Here is a 23,211-nt window from a genome sequence, read left to right as displayed (position 1 = left end):
ATGCCGGCTACAAATGGTTGCCTAGGTTACACACACTCTTGTCTGGCCAACTATAAACTTGAAGTTTCCCACTATCCCCCCTAAGATTTGATAATTAGCTATAAAGGCTCACAGAACCCAGGGAAACATTTTACTAAACATTTACTTGTATAATATATAGGATACAAATGAACAGTTAGATGAAGAGGCTCTTAAGGTGAACTCTGGAAGGGTCTTGAATGCAGGAGCCTCTGTCTCCATAGATTTGGGATACACCATCTTCCCAGAATGTGGATACGTTCACCAACCCAGAAACCCCCCGTTCTCATTGTTCGAGAGTGTTTATAGAGTTCAATCTTCACCCCTCACCCTGGAGGTCTCAATGATGCTGGAAGTTCCAATATTCCTATCACATGTTTGGCTTTTCCTGTGGTGTTGAAGCTCAAATGGAATATAAAGAAATAATACTCAGAGAACAGACAACATGCCTTTTTGGTCTTGGCTTTGGCAGTATATAAGAAAGGAATTTTTGACATATTACCATAAAATTTCATTAATACATACATCTAAAATGTATATACACTAGTTCATTGTTCTAAGACATACCTACTCCTTTCCCCAATTTTGACATCACTAAAATTGGGCTTCATGTCATGTTGTACTTTAATTGACAACATGTTTTATTTTTCAGTGGTACATAGAATAATGTGCCCCTTACATTTGACAGATTTTTAGACTTAATAATATATATGCACGTACAGATTTAAATGTAGTAGCAGGGTAGCTGAAGACAGTTCTAGCTGCCTAGTTACCTGTATTACAAATTTCATCCTCAAATAACACAGAATGGTAAGAAAAAATAAAACTACACAGAAATCACTTAAAATCACTAGAAGTCAGAGAATGCCCAAATTTCAAAATAACTAAAAATAAGGAAGAAAAAAGAAAGATCAAATACCAGTGAGTAATCTCTCATCTTCCTGCCCTCCTGCAAGGCTTTGTGACATTAAAAGACAGGCTTTAAAAAACTACAGGGAAGAAGAGAAAGGAACTAGCAATCGGCCTAAGGTTGGTCTAAAAATCACCGGCAAAAAGAGCAAGTCCATGAAATGGACTGAAAATCTGAAAATGAAAAAAGAATTTTGGGCCTATCATGGCATGGTCTGCAAAGGAAATGACTTAAAATATATGTGATTTGTTTCCCTATTTCTTTTTTCTTATTTCTTATTTTTTTTTTTTTGCCTTTTTTTCTGGGTCATTGAAAAATGCAACTATTTCTTATATCCAAAATTGAGAAATGCTTTTTTTTTTTAAAATTATTTATTCATTCATGAGAAACACACAGAAAGAGGCAGAAACACAGGTAGAGGGAGAAGCAGGCTCCACGCAGGGAGCCCGACGTGGGACTCAATCCTGGGTCTCCAGGATCACGCCCTGGGTGGAAGGCGGCACTAAACCACTGAGCCACCCGGGCTGCCTGAGAAATGCTTTGAAAGACAAGTATCTTGCCCTTTATTAAAACCCCTTCATTGACAGTTATCTATGGGATATTTTAATGCAGAAGTTCAATATGAAGTTAGTTAAATACATAAGGTGAATTTTAAAAAGAGGTCTCAAAGATACATAATTGGAATTCATTTATATGGAGGTCATAGAAGTGGTTGAGACATCTAAGGAAGAGAATGTAGAATGAAAAGTTAAGATAGCCTATGAAAAGATCCCCAAAACACTAATATTTAAAGATCAGGGCATTGGTGACTCCCAAGAAGTGAATAGGATAAAAGGAATAAGTGTTCCTTGGAGAAGTGGCTGATTGTAGGAGATGTACACCATGAGTCCGGAGTATTTTGTAGTTCCATAAAGTAATTACCAAGCTGGACATTTGAGCAACAAAATAAATATGGTAGCATTGGATTATAATGCCCCCAAATAAAATAACCACAGGTCCATAGTAAAATAAAGGAGGGAAGGGGAGGGAAAAGGGAGAAAAAACAATTTTTCTGTGCAAAAGAATGTCAATTTATGTAGGTACTCTGCCATCAAAGGCATAGAACATAATTCCTCACCCCATAAATATGGGCCATCCATAGTGTTTTCCTTCCAAAAATTGGAAGGAAAGAATTGGAAAGGGGGAAAAATGAGTAACTTTACAATGCAGAAACTTGACAAACATTACTTTAGCCAGATGATAAAGGTCAACATCAACAGTGAGAAGTCATATTGATAGTACATTAAATGTAATGTGATTAAAATGTCACTTAACCTCTGTAGTACTCCTCCTTGGAACACAAAACCCGAGTCTAATCATGAGAAAAGCATCAGCAAAATTTGAATAGGGAGGCATTCTGGAGAAATATTCACCAGGACTCCTCAAAACTATCGAGGTCATCAAAACAAGGAAAGTCTGATCAACTGTCCCCATGTGGAGGAGTCTAAGGAGGTATGAGCAAAATATATGAGGTATCTTAGATGGGACTCTGGAACATTAGGTAAAAATGAAGGAAATCTGAATAGAGTATGAACTTTGGTTGATAATAGTCACTATTGGCCAATGATTATAACAAATGTAGTCTATTGGAAGTAAGGGAAATTGGGTATGTGGTACATGGGGAATCTCAGTACTGTCCTTGCCACTATTATGTAAATCTAAAACCACTATTAAAAACGTTTATTTAAAAAAGTTATTCAGGGCAGCCTGGGTGGCTCAGCGGTTTAACACTGCCTTCAGCCCAGGGCCTGATCCTGGGGACCCAGGATCGAGTCCCACACCAGGTTCCCTGCATGGAGCCTGCTTCTCCCTCTGCCTGTGTCTCTGTCTGTCTCTCTTTGTGTCATAAAATCTTAAACATGAAAAAAAAAATCTTAAACATGAATAAATAAATAAAATTATTCAAAGAACAAGCACATAGTGAATAAGAAAGATTAAAACCAAGATATGGGAACCAAATGAAGAGAGTGGTCCTAAAAATCACAAGTGATAAGTTTTTTGCCTAAACATTATCAGTGATTAAGTATGTTGATAGAAACTTGTTCTTTAGATTTAGTATCATGGTCACTTATGACCTGAACCAGTTGTTTGAGTGGAAGTGTGGGAACGGAAGCAAGATTAGAATAGGATGAAGAACAACTGTAATTTGAAGCATAAAAGCATTTTGTGGAGATGTTAAGAAAGGCAGCAGAGATTTGGAGGAGAAAGATAGGAGGGCTGAAAGATTGAGAAAGATGAGCTTTTTCTTTTTGTAAACTAAAGATGGATGGGAAGGCATTGAGAAGTATTCAATGAAAAGACAAATAGTGAAAATACAGGACAGAGGAGGTTTAATAAATGGATTAATGAAGGATGGGATCAGGAGCACACCTGAATGGATTAGTTTCTTTAGGAAGCTGGGTGTGTTCTCCATTATAGCAGTAGACAGAAAGGAAGAATAGATACTGAAAGATGGAAACTAGTAGAGTTGATACTTCCAGGTAAAGGAAGTGTCTGTCTGTTGCAGGTAGAATTGCATTTCCCACAAAAATGTTGAAGTCCTAACCTCCAGTCCTAGTGAACAAGACTTTATTTGAACATAGGGTCTTTGTAGATGATTAAGTAAAAATGAGATCATTAAGGGTGGGCTCTAATCCCGATGGCTGTGTCCTTGTGAAAAGGGGATATTTGGACACAGAGACATATATGCAAAAATAATATCATTTGGAGATGAAGGCAGAAATTGAGGTGATACCTCTATAAACCGAGGAATACTAGTTTGTCAGCAAACCACCCCAGATTAGGAAAGAGGTACGGGACAGATTGTTTCTTACAACTCTCAAAGGAACCAACACACCTTGATCTCTTACACCATGATCTCAGATTTTGGGCCTCTAGAATTGTGAGACAGAAAATTTCTTTGTTACCCTACCCAGTTTGTGGTACTTTGTGATGGCAGCCCTAGCAAATAAATACACTGTCCGATGGTGTTTGTTTTTCTCTATGAAATATTTGACAAGAACATCCTTTGGAAGTAAAGGGAATGGGAATGGGTGTGGCAATGGAGTTGGAGGTTTAAAGGGAGAGGAGAAGGAATATAGGAAACTCAGCTTTGTAATTCTTTAATAAGAAAATGTTTGAATAAGATTTTAATCCAAACTGATAATTCTTCTATGGTTTGATGGGATTGTGTGAATCATTAAATTTGCATTTTTATATCACTCTTACATTTATATCTCATTGGAACAATATAGGATTTAAGCCAATGTGATGGTTAATTTTCTTGGTTAAGCTATAATTCCCAGATGTTTGTTCAAACATTATTTTAGATGTTTCTGTGAAGGTAGTTTTTTGTTTGTTTGGATAAGAGTAATACTTAAATTTGCACTGAGTAAAGCAGACAACTCTGCTTAATGTTGCTGGGCCTCAACAGATATGATGAAGGCCTTAGTAGAACAAATACTGATCTCTCCTGAGAAAGAAAGGAAGAATTCTGCCAATAGTCTAGTCTGCTTTTGGACTTGACCTACAACTCTTTCCTTTATCTCCAGCCTGCTGGTCTACCCTGCAGATTTTTGGATTTACCAAGCCTCTATAATGCTTAAATTGTGTCATTTCTTCACTTGATCGTAGCCAAAAGGCCAAGAAATGATTGTGAATCATTTCTTTAAAATCTCCTCTCTCTTTCTCTCATTTGTAAACATATTATTAAAATTCTTGAAGAAAATAATTTATACAGATATAAAAATTCAAATAACACAGAGAAGTAAAATCAAAGTGTAAAAACTACCTCAAATATTACACCCCTGCGTTAAAAACTAGTACTATTTTGATGAACATCTTTTTGGAACCTTCTCTTTATCTCTCCACACTCTTGATGGCTTACTTTTTTTTCTTCCTTAGTCAACAATATGTCATGAGCTTCTTTTCTATGATAATACATAGAAGTAATTTAAAATGAAGCATAGCATTTCATGGACATATCGGTTCTCTCCAATCTTTGATAGTGTATGCATGTGGGGCTACTATGAAATCCTACCCCTTAAAATTACATTTTCCTCTTATGTGGTTTTTTCTTCTGCTGAAGTCTCTTAAGCAGGATTTCTAGATAAGGTTATTTTTGAAACGAGAAAACTCAGGGTCAGGAAGATTTTTCAGGTGTCACTAAAGAGTATAAGTTTGGTAAAACTCAAAGCCAAGGTCTCTCAAGCTTTTCGTCTAGACTACTAAATAGCTTTTTTCTTAATACATGTCTCACTGGAAAACTTCCACTCACCACAGTAAATTTATATAGTCGATTGAGGCCAAAGCTTTGATAGAGCTTCAAATTTTATTTAATCATCTATTAGAAGTAAGAGGTAAATTTGTTGGTGGAGTGTTTTCCTATAGCATTTTGTATTTACTTCAAGAGATAATAGAAATCTAGAAGGATTAAAAAAAAACCCCAGAAGGACTGCTAATAAGCCATTTTAAAGACTGAATACATGTGGAGCTATTGGGTGTCAGCCTTTTGAATATTTTAACAGCAACCTACATGCAGAAACATAGATCTGATTACCAGTGCTTGCTGTTGGGAAGTAAAATTTTGTGAAAAAATAACATTCCTATGGAAAAAAGGCCATAGAGTCTGTAAAGAGAACGATTTACATCTATGGAACTAAAACAGAAGTTTTCTGTCTTAAATGGAATTTTGACAGTATTGAGTAGAATATTTTGCATTTCATTCAACCAGATAACATGTCTTAAAAATTTAATCTAAATACTTTTACTCCCTTTAATAAAATGAATGAATAACTCTGGTAAGGCTGAGCTACTGATATTAATCCATATTATCAACACAAAAGTATTGTTCTTTATTGTACTTGAGAGTTTAGAATTTATATATATATATATTCATGTCTCCCTTAGGAGACAAAAGTAGAGTTGCTTTATAGGTTGGCAGCACCTACTATGGTAGCCACTAGCTACATGTGCCTATTTAAATTTAAACTAATTAAATTTAAAATTCAGATTGTTCAGTCACAACTGCTACATTTTAAGGGCTCAGTAGCCCCATAGGGCTAGTGGTGACCATATTGGACAGCTGTCATGAGGTATTTCTATTACTTCAGACAATTCTATTGGACTAGGATATTCTAGGCTACACTTAAACATTAAACATTTCTTTATCAAATAAAGGGAATCTTAAGCTATTTCAACACATTCAGACAATGAGCTGTTTTTAATTAATTAAAAAAATTAAGCTGCTTTTGTTGAGGCTGTAGATGTTTACCCATGTGATTAATTATTTTAGGATCTGGACAATTTTTAATTTCCCCAGTTTATACCATGTCTACCTATAGTTGTTACTATTTTCCTCTTTTATCTAGTAGCTGGTTCCCCTAAGTGTGAGTCTACAGAGAATACCCTTCACATTCTGTGCCCCAGCCCCCAAGAGTCCAGCACAATCACAGAAGAGGCTGAACTCTTTAAATAGCATTGGAATCCAGAATCTGAGTTCATGGGGTCCTTTCTAATCCTCTATTATAGAGTTCTTTTCATGTGGCCTTTTATGGTTACCCTGTTTGAAATGTGGCTTATTTATGCAACTATAAAAAAACATTTTCTTCACCCTGGATTAGACATTTTAAATGGAAGATTAAACTCATTATTGCTACAGTTCAAAAAGATCCAAAAGTGGGAGTTTATTTGGAAGAGATTTCTTCCTAACTATAGAAAATATAAACAACACTAGGCTTCTAACTAGACCCTGGCACTCTCAGCGCATCCAGGTAGACAGCTACTATTTTCTTTGTGTAAGATTACATCTCCTTTGTTTTTCTTTCTTATGTAAAGAGAAAGATTCCATTGAAGTGTTGAAGTAATTTGTGAATACTCTGTTCGCAAGCGAAAACAAAATTCAATGAATCAATTTGGAGAAGAGTTGATGTTTTATAGCTGATGTTTTTGTCTTTCCTCTTCCCAAATTTTTAGTACAATGAATTTATACTAAATGTGTGAAGAGAAACCACTTTAATTCATTTATATACTTTATATTTTGTTTTGGCCCAAATGAAACAGAAGCTATTTGTCAGGGAGTAAAAAAAAAAACAAGGAAATTGAAATGAGCCTGCATTGTAAACAAGTAGTAATTAAAAATCTTCTTTGGTTATTTGTCCTTTTTTTTTTTTTAATATTGAAATCCTTTTTCAGTTACTTTAATTCCTTCGTGGAGTTTTTCAGAAGGCAAGACTAAGAAAAGTGCTAATGAATTTCAGTAAGAAGTTTCAACTTTTAGCGGGAACTGTTTTATTGTGTTGCCAGATTTATTTTCCAGTTTGAATTCGAGGTGACTAAAATGAACATTGTTAGGGTCACTGATTCACTGATTTTGCCAATGTCATTTGTTAGAATTACTTTCTTTTTGGGACCTGAGCTTATTCCCTGCACAAGGTCCCAAGTGAAATTCAAGAAGGAGTGAACATGTTATTTTTTCATTCTAAATTTGTCTCTTTGCTTATACGAATAGGAGTTGGGTATGCACAAACATTGGTGACCCAGAATATTCTTGGCAGTGCTCCACCTGCTGTAGTGGCAAGAGTGTAGCCTTTGAAATCATAGACTTGTTTTGCTTTTTTATTGGCTCTTCCACCTGGAAAAATAATTTTCTTCCTTTCTTTTGTCTCTAAAATAGAGATGGTGTATTTACCTTGTAGGCCTGGCAGGAGAATTGTGCATAATAAACAAAATATATCTGAACAGCATCTGGCCAAAAGTATGTGCTCAGTAAAAAAATGTTGTTATTCTTAAAAGATTAACTTTATATGGAAGCACTGAGCCACCCAAAAGATGAAATTGTTTTCCAAATATTTATTTTTAAGAATTTGAAATGCTTTCATTATGGTGGCTGGAAAAATGTTTAAAGCACAGGAAAACATCATTTTTCTTTGTCCTTTTCTAAGTGCCTGAAGCTAATATTTGAAGCTGGGAAGAATAATTAGTGACTTGATGCATCAGGATGCTATCTATACACTTATTGTGGAAAATATCAATTTGTTAATTTAAATGAGATCCTGTGTAGTGATTACAATCATTCTTACATGAAAATATTGATGATTCTAGGTCTTGGCTGACAAATGAAATTGAGGCACATTAATATGAATTGATGACTACTGAGGTGAATCAAAAGTACTGGAGTATTAATATAAATGATAACATTGAGGAACAAAGTAGAAATAGGATACTAATTAATGTATTTATCAGTCATTTAAACTTTTAGCTACTAGCTTTTAGCTATGTTATAACTTTGAGAAATACATTTTAAGTACATATTAACAAATTTGGAACAACTAAGCACATATACTGCAGTTGAACAATTTAGTAAATGGCTGGTCTCTGTTGGAGTGGGGACTGTAGATAAGCAAGTGGTAATAGATGAGAGCTGGAGACATCCGAATGAACTGTTTTGCTTACTGTAGGTAGATATGGACAGGTGTTATAGATTATGTGTACGTACATAGTTTAGTATACACATTTTTATTTCCTAATTGTCACCTAGAAGACCCTAGAAGCAATGACACCCCATCAGTAATGAGCCCACTCAGTGCCCAGACCTTGATTTCAAATACCGTTCTCCAACAAAAGGAATCGGAGCTCCTTGGGGAAATTGTTGATTCCAGAGCTGGAAAAAGGATATACAAGATGAACCTGGAGCATCTTACAGTGCCAGAAATAAGGAATGACAGAAAAAAAAAAAAAAAAAAAAAAAGAAAGCAAAACAAATGAACAAAAAAAAAAACCAAGACCAGGCTTGATCACAGGATCCAACTGAAAGAGCTCTCAAAAGCCAAAGCTAAAAAAAAAAATTGAGCAACTAAATGAAATAGTATTGGATTGTATCCCAAAGTATAAAATAAATATCCCGGAGTCTACTGATATAAATAAAGGATTGAATTAATAAATTTAATCCCCAATGTGATGGTTTTTGGAAGTGAGGAGGCCTCTGGAAAGTGATTAGGTCATGAGGGTGGAGCCTTCCTGAAGGGACTTAGTGCCCTTACGGAAGGAATCCCAGAGAGTTGCATCACAACTTCCACCCTGTGAGGGCACAGGGAGATGGCAATGGGCTGTGAACCAGGAAGTGATTTCTCACCAGACACCAAATATGCTGGTACCTGGATGTTGGGCTTCTGACCATTAGACCTAGGAAAAATAAATTTTTGTTGTTTACAAAGCACCTGGGCTATCATATTCCATTATAAAAGCCCAAACAGACTGATACCAGCTATCTAGATGTTCCACTTCAAATTTTTTTCCAACCAATAAATTATTTGCTCTGTATCAAATAGTACAGTTAGAAGGAATCCAGCTGCACAAGTGAAAAACCTGAATTTAATTCAAGAATGTTTATGAAACACAATAGTAGGCACTTGATATGGCACAGTGAACAAGACAGAGTTCGTCCCTTTTCTTATGGACCTTCTGTTATAATTGACAATAAGTCTTTCAAAGGCCAATTACAGTTCAGGTAAGTGTCGTGGATTAGAAAGACTGGATGTCCAGGGAATCGATCAACTGAGTGGCAAGGATGGAGGCAATATCTAAGCCAGCTACCATCTATCCTTAAGGAAGTCAGTAGTGACGCTCACCTGAGGATGATAGGCATTAACTAGGTCAGTGTTTCTCACCAGGGTGTTTGAAAAATTTGTGGGAATGTATAAGGTGGTCATGATAATGGGTGTTACTACTAGCATTGTGAGTGTGGGTTTAAGGGTGATGGATGTACTGCAATATGAGGGATGGTCCCACACAACAAAAATGAACTCCTTTTCTCTATAACTTTCCCACTGAACATTTTTTAAACGTTATACAGCTTGTTTTCAGGAATTACCATATTACCTCATCTTTCTAACTTGGATAATTTATAATTTTTCGTGACTTATTATCCCTATTTTAATTAAGATCATTTTGCTTTTTCTTTCATCCTGTATAAATAATGACTTGCCCTAGTATGGGTTTTTATTTGAGCATCCACTCTTTTTTTCCATGCTGTCTCTATAAGTGACTTTGAAATTTAAACTCACTCATCAATAGCAGGAGTAAATATCAACTTATGTCATCATGACTTCCAATAAAACCACGCTCAGGTATTTACATATAGAAATATGTAATATGTTATTATTTGTTACTTTCCTCTGTTTTTCCTTCATACTAGGCCTTGGGCATAGATATTATATTGAACTTTCAAAATTCAGATGTGCAGGAAAATTTATATGACTTTTATTTGAGAACAGCAAAGGGGAACATAAATATATTTGATTTATTAAAGAAAGATTAGATTTGATAAGAGTTTAGATTTGTCACTAAAACCAGGGGTACTTCTAGCATTTAGTGTGTGGGAGCCAAGGATACTGAATACCTTGCCATACATGGGAAAGTTCTGCATGTTAAGGCAAAATCCTGCCTCCCACAGGAATATTGAAAATGTCATTGGTCATTCATATAGGCCTGATGGTTTCTATTTAAGCATATTATACCTATACATTGTCTCCTCATGATAATCTATACTTTGCTTTGGGATATTACTCTTATTTCAATCAATTTTGCTCTTTTTAAAAATTTGTTATTTTGTTCTTTTATCATATACAATTAAATCCATTGTTATAACTTACTCTACCACTAGATTTTATTCTTACCCATGTGTTTTCATTTTTACATTCTTCAATGTTACAGAATAGTTTTGATTTTCTTAAGTTCAAACTTACTAATTAAAGTAAGTTTAAGCATCTGAGATTATTTCATTATGTCTTCTAGTGGACATGCACATGCATTTGTGTATATTGTAATATATTTTAGTTGATCTATTTGTACTTTGTATTAATGTCCTTTCTGGCTAGTATACTTTTGAAATAAAAATAGACATTTTATGTTAAAAATGTCTCAACATCTTGGTGATGAGAACCAAAGAATCTTAGTGAATACTTGGGAACCTCAAATGAAAGAAAGAATAGTTTGATTGTTCAGTTTGCCTGAATTCAAAGAACTTAAAAATGACTTCTACAGACAATTCAATAAACAAAAAAAGTTATACTCTTAATCCAGAGCTCCCCTTGTCTATCTCATTGTCTGAGGCCCACTCCTCAACTCATTGACAAAAAGGTCATATGTTCATATTTTCCCTATATCCTGCATATGAGAAGATGGAAGCTTGGCAAGGAAACCAGCTTTCCTGATTCTAAAATCCCTGTTTTTCTACTCTTTGAACATAGCTATTTTATGCAGGTGTCATTTTGAGAAAATGATTGCATAAGATACAAGTTATTTTTTCAAATAAAACCTTTTACGTGATTAGAAACTACATCATGCTTGTTCAAGAAAGTTTAGAAAGGTTAGGAAGTACTAAGAAATGAAAGATGCAACTGGCTCCTTTCAGGCTTTCACTCAGTTATTAACATTTTGGCATATTTTTTCAGGTTTTTAATGTATTAATCCTTAGATGAATATACTCACTGATTCATTAATGATGTGACAGGCACAATTTTAAGTGTTGGGAACACAGTAGGGGTAAAAAAGTCAAGTTTCCTGCTGTCATGGGGTTTAACTTTGAGTCAGGGAACAATCAAGAAGTAGTCAAATAGGAAAAAGACAGGTGTTGGTGAGAATTTGAGAAAGAGGAACCCTCTTACGCTGTTGGTGGGAATGCATACTGGTATAGTCACTCTAGAAAACAGTATGGGGTTTCCTCAAAAAGTTAAAAAGAACAATTGCACTACTAGGTATTTATCAAAAGGATACAAAAATAATGATTTGAAGGGATAGATGCACCTGAAGGGATAGATGCACCATATTTATGGGAGCATTATCAACAATAGTGAAAAAAAATGGAAAGAGGCCAGATGTCCATTAACAGATGAATGGATAAAGAAGATGTGGTGTGTGTGTGTGTGTGTGTGTATACACATATATACATTTTAATGTATTAATCCTTAGGTGAACATACTCACTGATTCATTAATGATGTGACAGGCACAATTTTAAGTGTTGAGAATATATATTATACACACACACACACACACACAATGGAATATTACTTAGCCAACAAAAAGAATGAAATATTGCCATTTGCAACAACATGAACAGAGCTAAAGTATTTCATGCTAAGGGGATCCTTGGGTGGCTCAGTGGTTTAGCACCTGCCTTTGGCCCAGGGCGCAATCCTGGAGTCCCAGGATCGAGTCCCGCGTCGGGCTCCCAGCATGGAGCCTGCTTCTCCCTCCTCCTGTGTCTCTGCCTCTCTCTCTCTCTATGTCTATCATAAATAAATAAATCTTAAAAAAATAAAGTATATCATGCTAAGCAAAACAAGTTAGAGAAAGACAAATACCATATGATTTTACTCATGCGGAATTTAATAAGCAAAACAAATGAACATATCACCCCTTTTTTTAGTACATTTTAAAACCAAGAATCTTAGAGCTGCTAAAAAGGTATTTAGAAATAAAGCCTCATGTATTGACAGGTCAATGGAAGGAAACCTGAGTTTGGATAAGAGTATTATAAAGTAGGAGCAGTAAGAAGGGGATATTTTATTATTTTAAGATTTTATTTATCCATGAGACACATACAGAGAGAGGCAGAGACATAGGCAAAGGGAGAAGCAGGTTCCCTGTGGGGAGCCCGATGCGGGACTTGATCCCAAGACCCCCCAGGGTTGCGACCTAAGCCAAAGGCAGATGCTCAACCACTGAACCACTCAGGTGTCCCAAGGGGATATTATATTTAACGTAACTAAGTTAATTACAAACATGTAATTAAAATGTGAGCAAAAAATCCTGATTGTTAGTGAAAGTACAAAGCATGACAAACGCAAGTTTATTGTGCGCTTCTCATCATTCCTATTTTAAGAAGTAGAGAGTTCTTTGGCAGGATGGTGATGTTGCTTTACTTAAGAGAATAGAAGAATGCATATGAGGACTGTTACCATTTTACTTGGGATCTTGTTGCCTACCTTTATATCTCCCAAAACTTGTTTCTTATTTCAACTGCCAATTTTCTAACATAGACATGACCATGACCCTAACTCTGAAGTTGGCAATAAGTAATTATCTATATAGTCTATTGAAGCAGTCACAAAATTAAAAATGGGTCATATTCTAAGAAGTCAGTGAAAAGCCAGATAGCTGTTTGGAATTAAGGCATAGCTATAAAAGAGCAAATAAAGTCCTTGGTCAGCCCTAAAATGCTCATTTAACACTCACTAGGCAAGTAGTGTAAGTTTTTTTTTTTTTTTTTAATTTGGAATCAGAAGGAGGAAGAGAAAAATGTTTTCTTTTTTTTTTTTTTTCTTTCTCGATTAGAGAAAAATTAGAGAGGGAGACAAACCATGACAGACTCCTAACTCTGGGAAACAAATAAAAGGTTGTCAAAGGGGAGGTGGGCAGGGGGATGGGGTAGCTGAGTGATGGGCACTGAGGAGAGCACTTGATAGGATGGGCACTAGGTGTTATATTATTTGTTGGCAAATTGAATGAAAAAAAAGTTCTTCCAAATATTTTCCCACCTTCCCTCTGTACTCCTCTCCCATCTCCTGGTACTTCTCCCCTCGTGTACCTTGATCTCATATACCCATGTTGCCTTATGTTCTTCACAAGGACATTTATTTTATTGTGGGATGCTTCACTGCCCCACAGAGTAAAAGGTGGTGTTCCAGAATTGGCTTCTTCATCTTCTGTTCCGCTTCTCTCTCTCTTCACAAACCTTACTTATGTTTGCAGAAGAGTATGAGTGGACAATACAGGCTCAACTCTCTCAGAGGAGTTTGTGTTTTAAAAAGATGTTTGATACCTCAAATGCGTGTCCATGTAGTGGAAGTTTAGATCAATAAATTAAATGACTAGAAGATAAATAAAGCACTGAGCACGATGCCAGGAACTTCCTAAATGTTAATTCTCAAATAACTTCTCATATAACAAAGTGAAAATTTTTAAAAAAATTGCGATATGGGGAAAATATTATAATGCCCTGGGATATGTGTCCTATTTTAGATCACACGGGGAGCACAGCATCATGGTGGAAAAATGGGTGTGTGGGGGAGAAGGTAGGGGTCAGGTGACTGGATTTATAGTAGCTTTAGGTTTCTTAACAAGATGGCACTTGATGATTCTTCATATCTATTTTCTTTTTAAAAAACTTTATTTAAAACGTTTCTTAATTTAAAAAATTATATTCCTTTTATCTATTCTCCTTAAAGAAATAGAACCATGTATTATATGGCTGTTTCTTGTTTGTAACAAAATGTTTATTTTGTTTGTACTTTGGAACATCACACTGGAATGTTAAGCTGGGCCCTGGAGCCCTGGTGTTCTTCCGCATTTTGCTTATCCTTGAAGTGTCCTAAAAGCTTAAACTTCCTACACTTACTGAAACACATAGAAGTTTAAATTCCAATACACTTTGGTAGTCTTTAATAGGTTTACATGGGGATGGAAGGAGTCATTTTTATAAGTTACACCTAATTTGGAATTGTCATATATTTTGCTAATGCTTTTATTTGCTTTCTTACAAACATTAAAAAATAATCTCTGAATACCCAGGTACCCATAGTGTAACAGATTAACTTAGATCCAGTTGATTAAAAAGTCTGTGAATTGAGTGGTAGCAGTGATAGATATACTTTCAAACTCTGCGGTGTTTTTTTCTTGTGGCCATGATTCTATCTTTTGATTTCTTTAGAGGATACTCCAATGTCTCTGGATAAGTTGCATTTCCTTCTCCACAGGTTTCTTTTATGGATCTTAAGATGCTTTAAATGTATTATTAATAAGTAGCACAATTCAATATTTATGTGTCCTCCACATTATACAAGTCAGAGTGCATATTCTTTTGTATTTTCAGTTTTATAGGAAACAATTTTAATTTTTCCACTTCACTTATCCTTTCTCAACTGCCCATTGAAAAGTTCAGCCATTCAATTAAGCTTCATTCAATTTTCTATTACAAATTTCACTCTTCTTCAAAACCCTTCTTCCAAAGTCCATCATTTCTCGTGTTACTGCTCTTTCTACAGACACTCATCAATATTTGAAAGCTGCTGTATTATGAATTTTGGCCGCCTGATCTCTCCAACTTAGATATCACATCTGGTCCATTTCTAGTTATAATTGCATCTGACCCTTCTGACTTTTCAACAGTCTGGATAAAAAGAAATCTTGTATTAGTTTCATAAAAATGGTTTTACTTTGTTTTTTTTTCTTCTCATTAATAGATAACTACAAAGTACATAATAATTTCTTAGGCACCTCTAATGAGGAAACACTTTTTAGAATTCTGGGTGGTTTTTGATAGCATATATAATGAAAATCTGGAAATTAATCTAGTTAAATTTAGAATGTTGTTAGAGTAATATCTCATTTTTATCTTTTGGTTGTAATAGTGATAGTGAGGACTTTTTGTTTTCATCCCGTATAAGCTACTTTCACTTCTGAACAGCAGTCTTATTATTTTTAAAAGCTTTTAAAATAGTTACTAATAGGGCAGCCTGGTTGGCTTAGCAGTTTAGTGCTGCCTTCAGCCCAGGGTGTGATCCGGGAGACCCGGGATCGAGTCCCACGTCAGGCTCCCTGCATGGAGCCTGCTTCTCCTTCTGCCTGTGTCTCCTGCCTCTCTCTCTCTTTCTCTCTCTCTCTCTCCTCTGTGTATTCTCATGAATAAATAAATAAAATCTTTAAAAAATTAGTTACTAATATATGTCCATTGTAGTGAAAGAAACGGAACAAAACTAAGGAATAATTTCCTTTCCAAATAAATAATAGTTATTAAAATTTTGTTGTATAATCTTCCAAAATTTTATGGGCATAGGTATTTTTCTTTAGAAAATTAGATTATATTGTGAAAAGCAGTCTCCTTTTACTTAGAAATCTCTCAGTATTTGAATTTGTAGCACAGGTGTTATTTAAATTTCTGAGATAGAAATGACATTAAATGAGTCAGTGAGGAACTTGATTAGGGACTACGTATATAGTGTTAATATGAGGTTAGAATCACGGCAACTCCATTTTGCTTCAAGGTGTCAAAAATGAAGGCTCACTATTTACTAGAGTCTTTGGTCTTAATGTAATCTGAAGTGAAGAAATACCTAGGAAAGGTGGGCTATATAGAGAAGATGGACCGTATGCCCGTATGCTGACTATGCAGGCTTGAGCTAAATCCTTTGTAGGTGGCAAGTAGGAAAGTCCATGGCGGTAATAATATTACCAGAGAAGGTATTGGGGCAATGGATAGGGTTAATATATTTGTTCTATATTAATAGGTCTTTTAGGCTTTATTGAAAGGGACATGCTCACCTTTATTCAGTGTAAACAGCTCCACGCATCAGTCTCATCAATATTGGAATTCTTTAGTTTTGAAGAGCACTTTGTTTACACACATCATTCACTATGGCAATCTAAAATTGATATAATTTTCTTAGGTTCTGCAAAACTTCATTTTTGCAGAACCTAAGAAATTTCTGCAAAACTTCATAAAAGATTATTCTTTCCCATTAAAGATGGAAATTAAGGATTAAGGAAATTTCTGCAAAACTTCATAAAAGATTATTCTTTCCCATTAAAGATGTAGTCTACGGAGAACAGAGGAAATGAATGTGATCAAACCTATCTCATGTATGTAAATCCTTTTTCTGTAATATAAATAACTATATACATTTTTATTTTCATAATTGTCTGATGTTTATTATATCATTTGAGTAATGTAATCATTACTCAGTTGAGTAATCATAGTAATGTCACTTATGAATTCTTTTTCACAATTTTAATTCCTGTATAGTTAAGATACGGTGTTGTTATCAGTTTCCAATGTACAAGATAGTGATTCAACACTTCATACATCACCCGGTGCCCATCACAAGTGCACTCCTTAATCCCCATCACCGATTTTCCCCATCCCCCACCCGCCTCCCCTCTGGTAACCATCAATTTGTACTCTATAGTTAAGATCTGTTTCTTGATTTGCACCTCTCTTTTTTTTCCTCCGTTGCTCCTGTGTTTTGTTTCTTAAATTCCACACATGAGTGAATTCTTATGGTATTCATCTTTCTCTGATTTATTTTACTTAGTATAATGCTCTCTAGCTCCATCTGTGTTCCTACAAATGGCAAGATTTCATTCTTTTTATGGGTGAATAATATTCCATTATATATCTATCTATCACATCTTCTTTATCCATTCATCTATTGATAGACCCACTTGGGCTTCTTCCATAATTTGTCTATTTTAAGTAATGCTACATAAACATAGGGTTGCATGTATCCCTTTGAATTAATATTTTTATATTCTTTGGGTAAATACCCAATAGCATGATTCCTGGATCATAGGGTAGTTCTAGTTTTAATTTTTAAGAACCTCCATGCTGTTTTCCAGAGTGGCTGCACCACAAGAGTTTGCAGTACAAGAGGATTCCTTTTTTTTCCACATCCTTGTCAAAACCATTTTTCTTAAGTTTTTAATTTTAGCCATTCTGACAGGTGTGAGGTGATATCTTATTGTGATTTTGATTTGCATTTCCCTGATGATGAATATGCTGATATTGAGCATCTTTTCATGTGCCTACTGACCATCTGTATGTCTTCTTTGCACAAATGCCTGTTCATTTCTTCTGCCCACTTTTTAATTGATTGTTTTTTAGGTGTCCACTTATTAATTCCTAGAACTTGTGTGAGAAAAATTCTCCTATTAGTGGAGTTAGCCAGGTCTTTTACTCAATAAGAGTGGAAGTAACATGAGGCAAAATCCAGTTTTAAAAATCAGCTTTATGTGACTCTACATGGTTGTAGTTAAATAGCTTAGGACAACTTTACACATATAACTATGGTGGTGATTGACTGAAATGAACTTAATTTCCACATGACATTTACCTTCTAATTGTTCAACCTTTCACCAGTAATATTCCTTACAAATGGCAAGATTTCTAGAAGGTGCATACCTCAATGTAGATTAACTACCAGAATGTTTTTTCAGCTAAAATGTTTCTGAAATATTTGAAAATAAGAAAATATTTTAATTAATCCATCATAAAATTAGAAAATATCAATAAATAACAAATTCATCAAATTAATAGTGAAAATAGGAAACTTTTTAGAGGAAAATACACTTGAACTATAAAATTTCCTTCCCTCGTTTTAATATTTGAAAATCAGGAAATATTTCCTGCTTTAATATCTGCAAGGGAAAAATGGACTATATCACTAATTTATTTGTATAATTTTCATGATTAATGGAATTTGAGTTTACAAGAGAATACCAATTGCTGAGGTCTCTAAGGATCTCAAATGGGCATGGCTTTCCTGTCTGTTCTTTAAGGCCATTGAATTTACTGGCACCTCTGAGCTTCTGTCCTGAGTACTTCCTGAGTACCCTGGAGTTGTCAACTCAGGGCAGATTTCAGATCACCAAACCTTGCCTTGAATAAAGTATGTCTGGACCCTTCAGATTAGATGACTAGTTTTTGTAATCTTAAAAGAGAATATCTGGAAGAAGAGGGAGTCCTCAAGTTTAGAAGAGGGTCTGGAAAATTTAAACTTGTAGATAGGTAAGACTTATTGAAAATATATCATTAATGGACGTTGCTTAATGGGCCCCCTGTACGCATTTACTTCCACAAATAACATAGTGAGGTAAAGATTTTATAGAAGAGGAAACTGATGCTCAGAATAGTTAAGTGCTCTCTACATGGTTTCACAACTAGAAAGTAGCAGGATTGGATCAAATCCAGACTGAACTAAGTTCAAAACCTGGGTGCATTTCCGTGTACCTCTATTTATGAAGTGAGGAGGTATGCAAAATGGAATAGTAAATGCTCAGGATGGAGGTTATGATGCATTTATCAAAATAGAGCAAGCTTCCCTCTTTGGAGACTAGATTAACCTGAGTGTGTGTGTGTGTGTACCACCAAAAGTATAGTCACACAAAAGCATGAGTTTGTGTGAAGAAGATCCTTAGAGACCACATCTGCCAAGCAGGCTTTGGTTCATGAGTCAACGATGTTTCTATGCTGAGGCAGGGAGAGGTACCATAATGTGACAGTCTGACACCCAGATTGTTTAATTCTAGAAAACGTGGCCTAATTTGTCTAATTTTCCCTAATGCTTCCTAACTTCTATAAAGTGACTGGACTTCACAGATGAAACAGATACCAATGCTTTGAAGATGTCATTGTAAAAAACTCTTTTCTTCAAACTCTCCATCCACCAAAAGGTTTATTATTTTAATTATCCGATTGCACAGTATAAATTCTTCTGGAGAGATGGATAGAAGTGTTTAGACCTAGACAAACTATTTTTTTTTAAATGTGAGACAGAAACTAAGTTCCAAAAAAGAAGTTGACTCACAGGTTCACCTTCAGGTAATCCCACCATCAGCATCTAGCTCTGCCATGCAAACTGAGAGCACTATTCATCTTGTTGATGCTACTTCTGCCTTGAAACTTCTGCTTGTGCTTTGAGATGAGCCTTACTGGTCAGATAGCAATTCGGTTAAATGAATTCAATTTGTCTCTCACTCTACAGGCCTTACCTAATTTCATTCTCCACAGGGAGGGAATTCTGGTAGGGGCACTTTTGTAGCTTTACCAAAATGTCTGGCAGAAGAAATTTCCATCCCTAGACTGAGGAAGAAGGTCAAAAGGACAATGGTCAGTTGTGTTCAGAAGAGATTAATGACTATGCATCTGGTTTGGTGCAGAACAAATTCTCTCACTGAGTGCATACCAAGATAAGAGGGTAAGGAGAGCCTCTGTCCTCTTGTGCATATCTGGAATAAGAATTCAGACATTATATATAGTCTTTAATAAAGAATGATTTGCAACTAATTCACCCAAATCCTTCAGAAGCGTTGACTGATTAACTTAGAATCCACCTGCCCGGAATGCTTGTAGGTTTAGTTTTATTCCAAATAATAAACGTTTGAAATCAAAAGAATAAATTGCTTTGTTAATGCAACAGAGTTTTTAGGGGTATAGGCATTTTCCTATATAATATACCTGGCTGGTGTCTCCCAGTAATAAAAAGCAAATTTCGTGGAACCTCTAGACTGTAATTTCTCTGTTCATTTTCCCATTTCACTCTGATTTGGGGTTTTGATATATCAGGGATCAAATTGGATGTAGTTGAACTTATTACAGTAGTAATATCAAATAGATAGGTGACTTTAATTGTACATTTTCTTTTTCTTAAATACTTATTACATCTTTGCCTGAGTTTCCCAAACTGGGTGCCTGTGTGCCCTGGTACACTGCAGTAAATTTATAGGGGTGCCTCAGCATATTTTAGATATTTGAAGAAAACAGCAATACTCAACATCTGTTGGATACTTCATAAACTATCAAAACAAGGTAGTTTACAGTTTCAACTTTAGCTTGTATTCATTTTAGAAAATTATTTCCTATCTTTGTAAACCAGTGGTTGCTATGACAAAAGATAAGCACCCTGGGGGGAAATCGCTGTGAGGCAGTGTTGGAGGAGGTCATCGAGAATTTGTGACTACTAGTTAAGCATGAGCTGGACCCAGGCAATTGGAAGCTCTTCATCCCATTCGCTGTCCTCGGAATGGACATTCCATCCAGCACTCCCACACTAGGAGCTGTTTTAAAGAGATGGCCTTGTGAGAGAGAATGAAGTGTTGTTGAGACCATCTGGACAGTTAATGTGACTAAACCCAGTTACGATCTCTACATAAAATGTTAAGATTCTGGTGGGCGGTTGCAGAGATCTACTTATCTTGAGGCCATTCAAGACAAGCCTCATTAAGTTCCCTTATTTATTAGAACCATCGGAGTGGTCTGCCTCTTTCGTTGGTCTTGCCTTGACCTCCGTACGTGGGGGCAAGTTTGTGAACCAACAGCAGGAAATGAAGACGGCAGAGTCTGGTCTGACTTCAAAGTTTGAGAAGCTGTGTAATGCCCATGAAGTGCACATCTCATATTGGCAAATGTGGAAATACTATTTTTTTTTAAATTTGAAGTTACATGTATTACCAAGATACTAGCCAATAGAATCCAACAGTACATTAAAAGGATTATTCACCACAACCAAGTGGGATTTATTCCTGGGCTGCAGGGGTGGTTCAGCATCTGCCAATCAATGTGATACACTCTATTAATAAAAGAAAGGACAAGAACCATATGATCCTCTAAACAGATGCAGAAAAAGCATTCGACAAAGTACAGCATCCTTTCTTGGTTAAAACTCTGCACAGTGTAGAGATAGAGGGAACATTCCTCAATATCATAAAAGCCATATATAAAAAGCCCACAGTGAATATCATTTTCAAAGTAGCATTAACTTCACTTGGGAACTTGTTAAAAATGCAGAACCTCAGGCCCTACCCAAGACCTATGGAATCAGAATCACTTCTTCACAGAATGTCCAGGAAACTACCTGAGGCATATGGGTCAGAGTCTCAGCTCTCAAGGGGGCTCCAAGATCTCATAGACCTGAAACCAGTAAAGCTTGATGTTAAAAGAGCAGGCTGGTGCTTGCTGCAGACTGAGTGTCATGATGATATAGAGATGAGAAAAAGAATATGTAGCTTGCAAATGCCTAGGAAGGCTTCCTAGAGGAGGTAAGCCTAACACTGAAAATCGGAGGGACAGGAACATGACCAGGATGTCGACTCTCACCACAGCTGTTCAACATAGTACTAGAAGTCCTAGCCTCGGCAATCGGACAACAAAAAGAAGTTACATGTAATATTTTTTTCAAATGTTTACTAAGTTGTTAGAACATAAATATTTGTTGAGTCCTCTGGACCTAACCTCAATAAATGGAATGGTTAGATATTTCTTTAGGCTTAGTGGTGCCATGAAATTACTGGGATATGAAGAGCTCTGTGAATCAAGTAATTTTGGGGTCCTTTGATCTATGCCAACAATATGGTGACATATGGGAACAAAATATCTGATGGAGGAAAAAGAGTTTGGAGTCTTGGTTTCTTATTAACCTTACCATCATTTTTTCTTGTAAGATTAGAAAATTCATGTTAATATTCTAATCAAAGACCAAGTTAGAAAATTATACCTCTCTTTACACGTTATTTAACTGATGAGGAGTGATACAATGTCAGGTATGTAATAAGCATTCAGAATGTTTGTGGGATGAATTAATGAAAGTGTATGAATTATTTCTAAGCACAAAGTAATTGTTCCAAATGATCATTAAACTCTTTTCAGTTGTCCTTAGATTAGCTTTTAGAATCAGAATATCCCAAAGCATGCAGGCATTGTTCAAGTAACTGAGATTAAACAAATAACCTGTGTTTTCTATGTTATTAGCATATTGTTTTGATGGTGAAGAAACAGGTACCTTGTGTCTGTCTTCACCTTATGCCAAAAGAAATGCTATCTTATGTCTATGGAAAAGTGCTGATTTCATCTGCTCCTGTGGAAGAGGAAACAATATGAAAATATACATTGAAAATAAAAAGTATTGCATACAGGGCATCAGAATGCAAATTAGGCAAAAAGATGTAAATTAAAAGTATGCCCCATTAATAATTTTTTTGTTGGTTAGACTCTAAGATGGCCCCCAGGGATCTCCACCTCCTGGTATTTATGTCCTTCAGTTTTTTCCAACCATTAAGCATAAGCAGCATCTGTGACTAGCTTCTAAACAACGCAATATGGCAAAAGTGATGGGATGCTACTTTTGTGCTACTTTTACTTAAGATTGTAACTTCTGTCTTCCTTGTAGACTCTCAAGAGATTTTCTTCCTTGCTGGCTTTGATGAAATAAGCTGGTATATGGAAAGTCCCAGGTGAAAGGAATTGAGGGTGACCTTGCCAACAAGGAACTGAGTCCTAGAAACCGCCGTGTGAACTTGGAAACAGATCCTACCCCAAGGTGCTTCACGTAAGATCCCAGCCCTGACTGACAAGCTGGTGGCAGCTTTGTGAAAGACATGGAAGCCACAGGCCTGGAAAAACCAAACCAAGATTCCTGACCCATAGAAATTGTGAGTAAATAAATGTCTGGTTTAAAAATATTAAGCTTGTGACAATATTACTATATAGCAAAAGGGAACTAATATATGTATATTTCCAGAATATCCACAAGTTGAATCACAATATATAGGCTCTCTGGCATTTCACCTTAGTTATTCTTTGAAGAAGGATGCATTTTATTTTATTTTATTTTATTTTATTTTATTTTATTTTATGTATTTAATTTTTTTAGAAGGATGCATCTTAATGTAAAGTAACAAAAAAGAAAGAAGAAAGAAAATTCTTAGGAAATACAC

The 23,211-nt window shown here is 35.5% G+C and overlaps 1 long non-coding RNA gene across 2 annotated transcripts in view; it reads left to right on the top strand.

Moving 5' to 3' along the window:
• LOC111097752 overlaps window positions 1-23,211 on the top strand; it is a 170,859-nt gene that overhangs the window by 124,346 nt on the left and 23,302 nt on the right. For both annotated transcript variants that reach the window (XR_005365231.1, XR_005365230.1), the window contains one exon: window positions 22,665-22,926. This is a non-coding gene — a long non-coding RNA (uncharacterized LOC111097752). The remainder of the gene's footprint in view (window positions 1-22,664; window positions 22,927-23,211) is intronic.

This window comes from Canis lupus, chromosome 10 (genome assembly GCF_011100685.1).
Source record: "Canis lupus familiaris isolate Mischka breed German Shepherd chromosome 10, alternate assembly UU_Cfam_GSD_1.0, whole genome shotgun sequence".
In the NCBI taxonomy this organism is placed as follows: Eukaryota; Metazoa; Chordata; class Mammalia; order Carnivora; family Canidae; genus Canis; species Canis lupus.
This window is presented reverse-complemented; position numbering and strand designations above follow the sequence as displayed.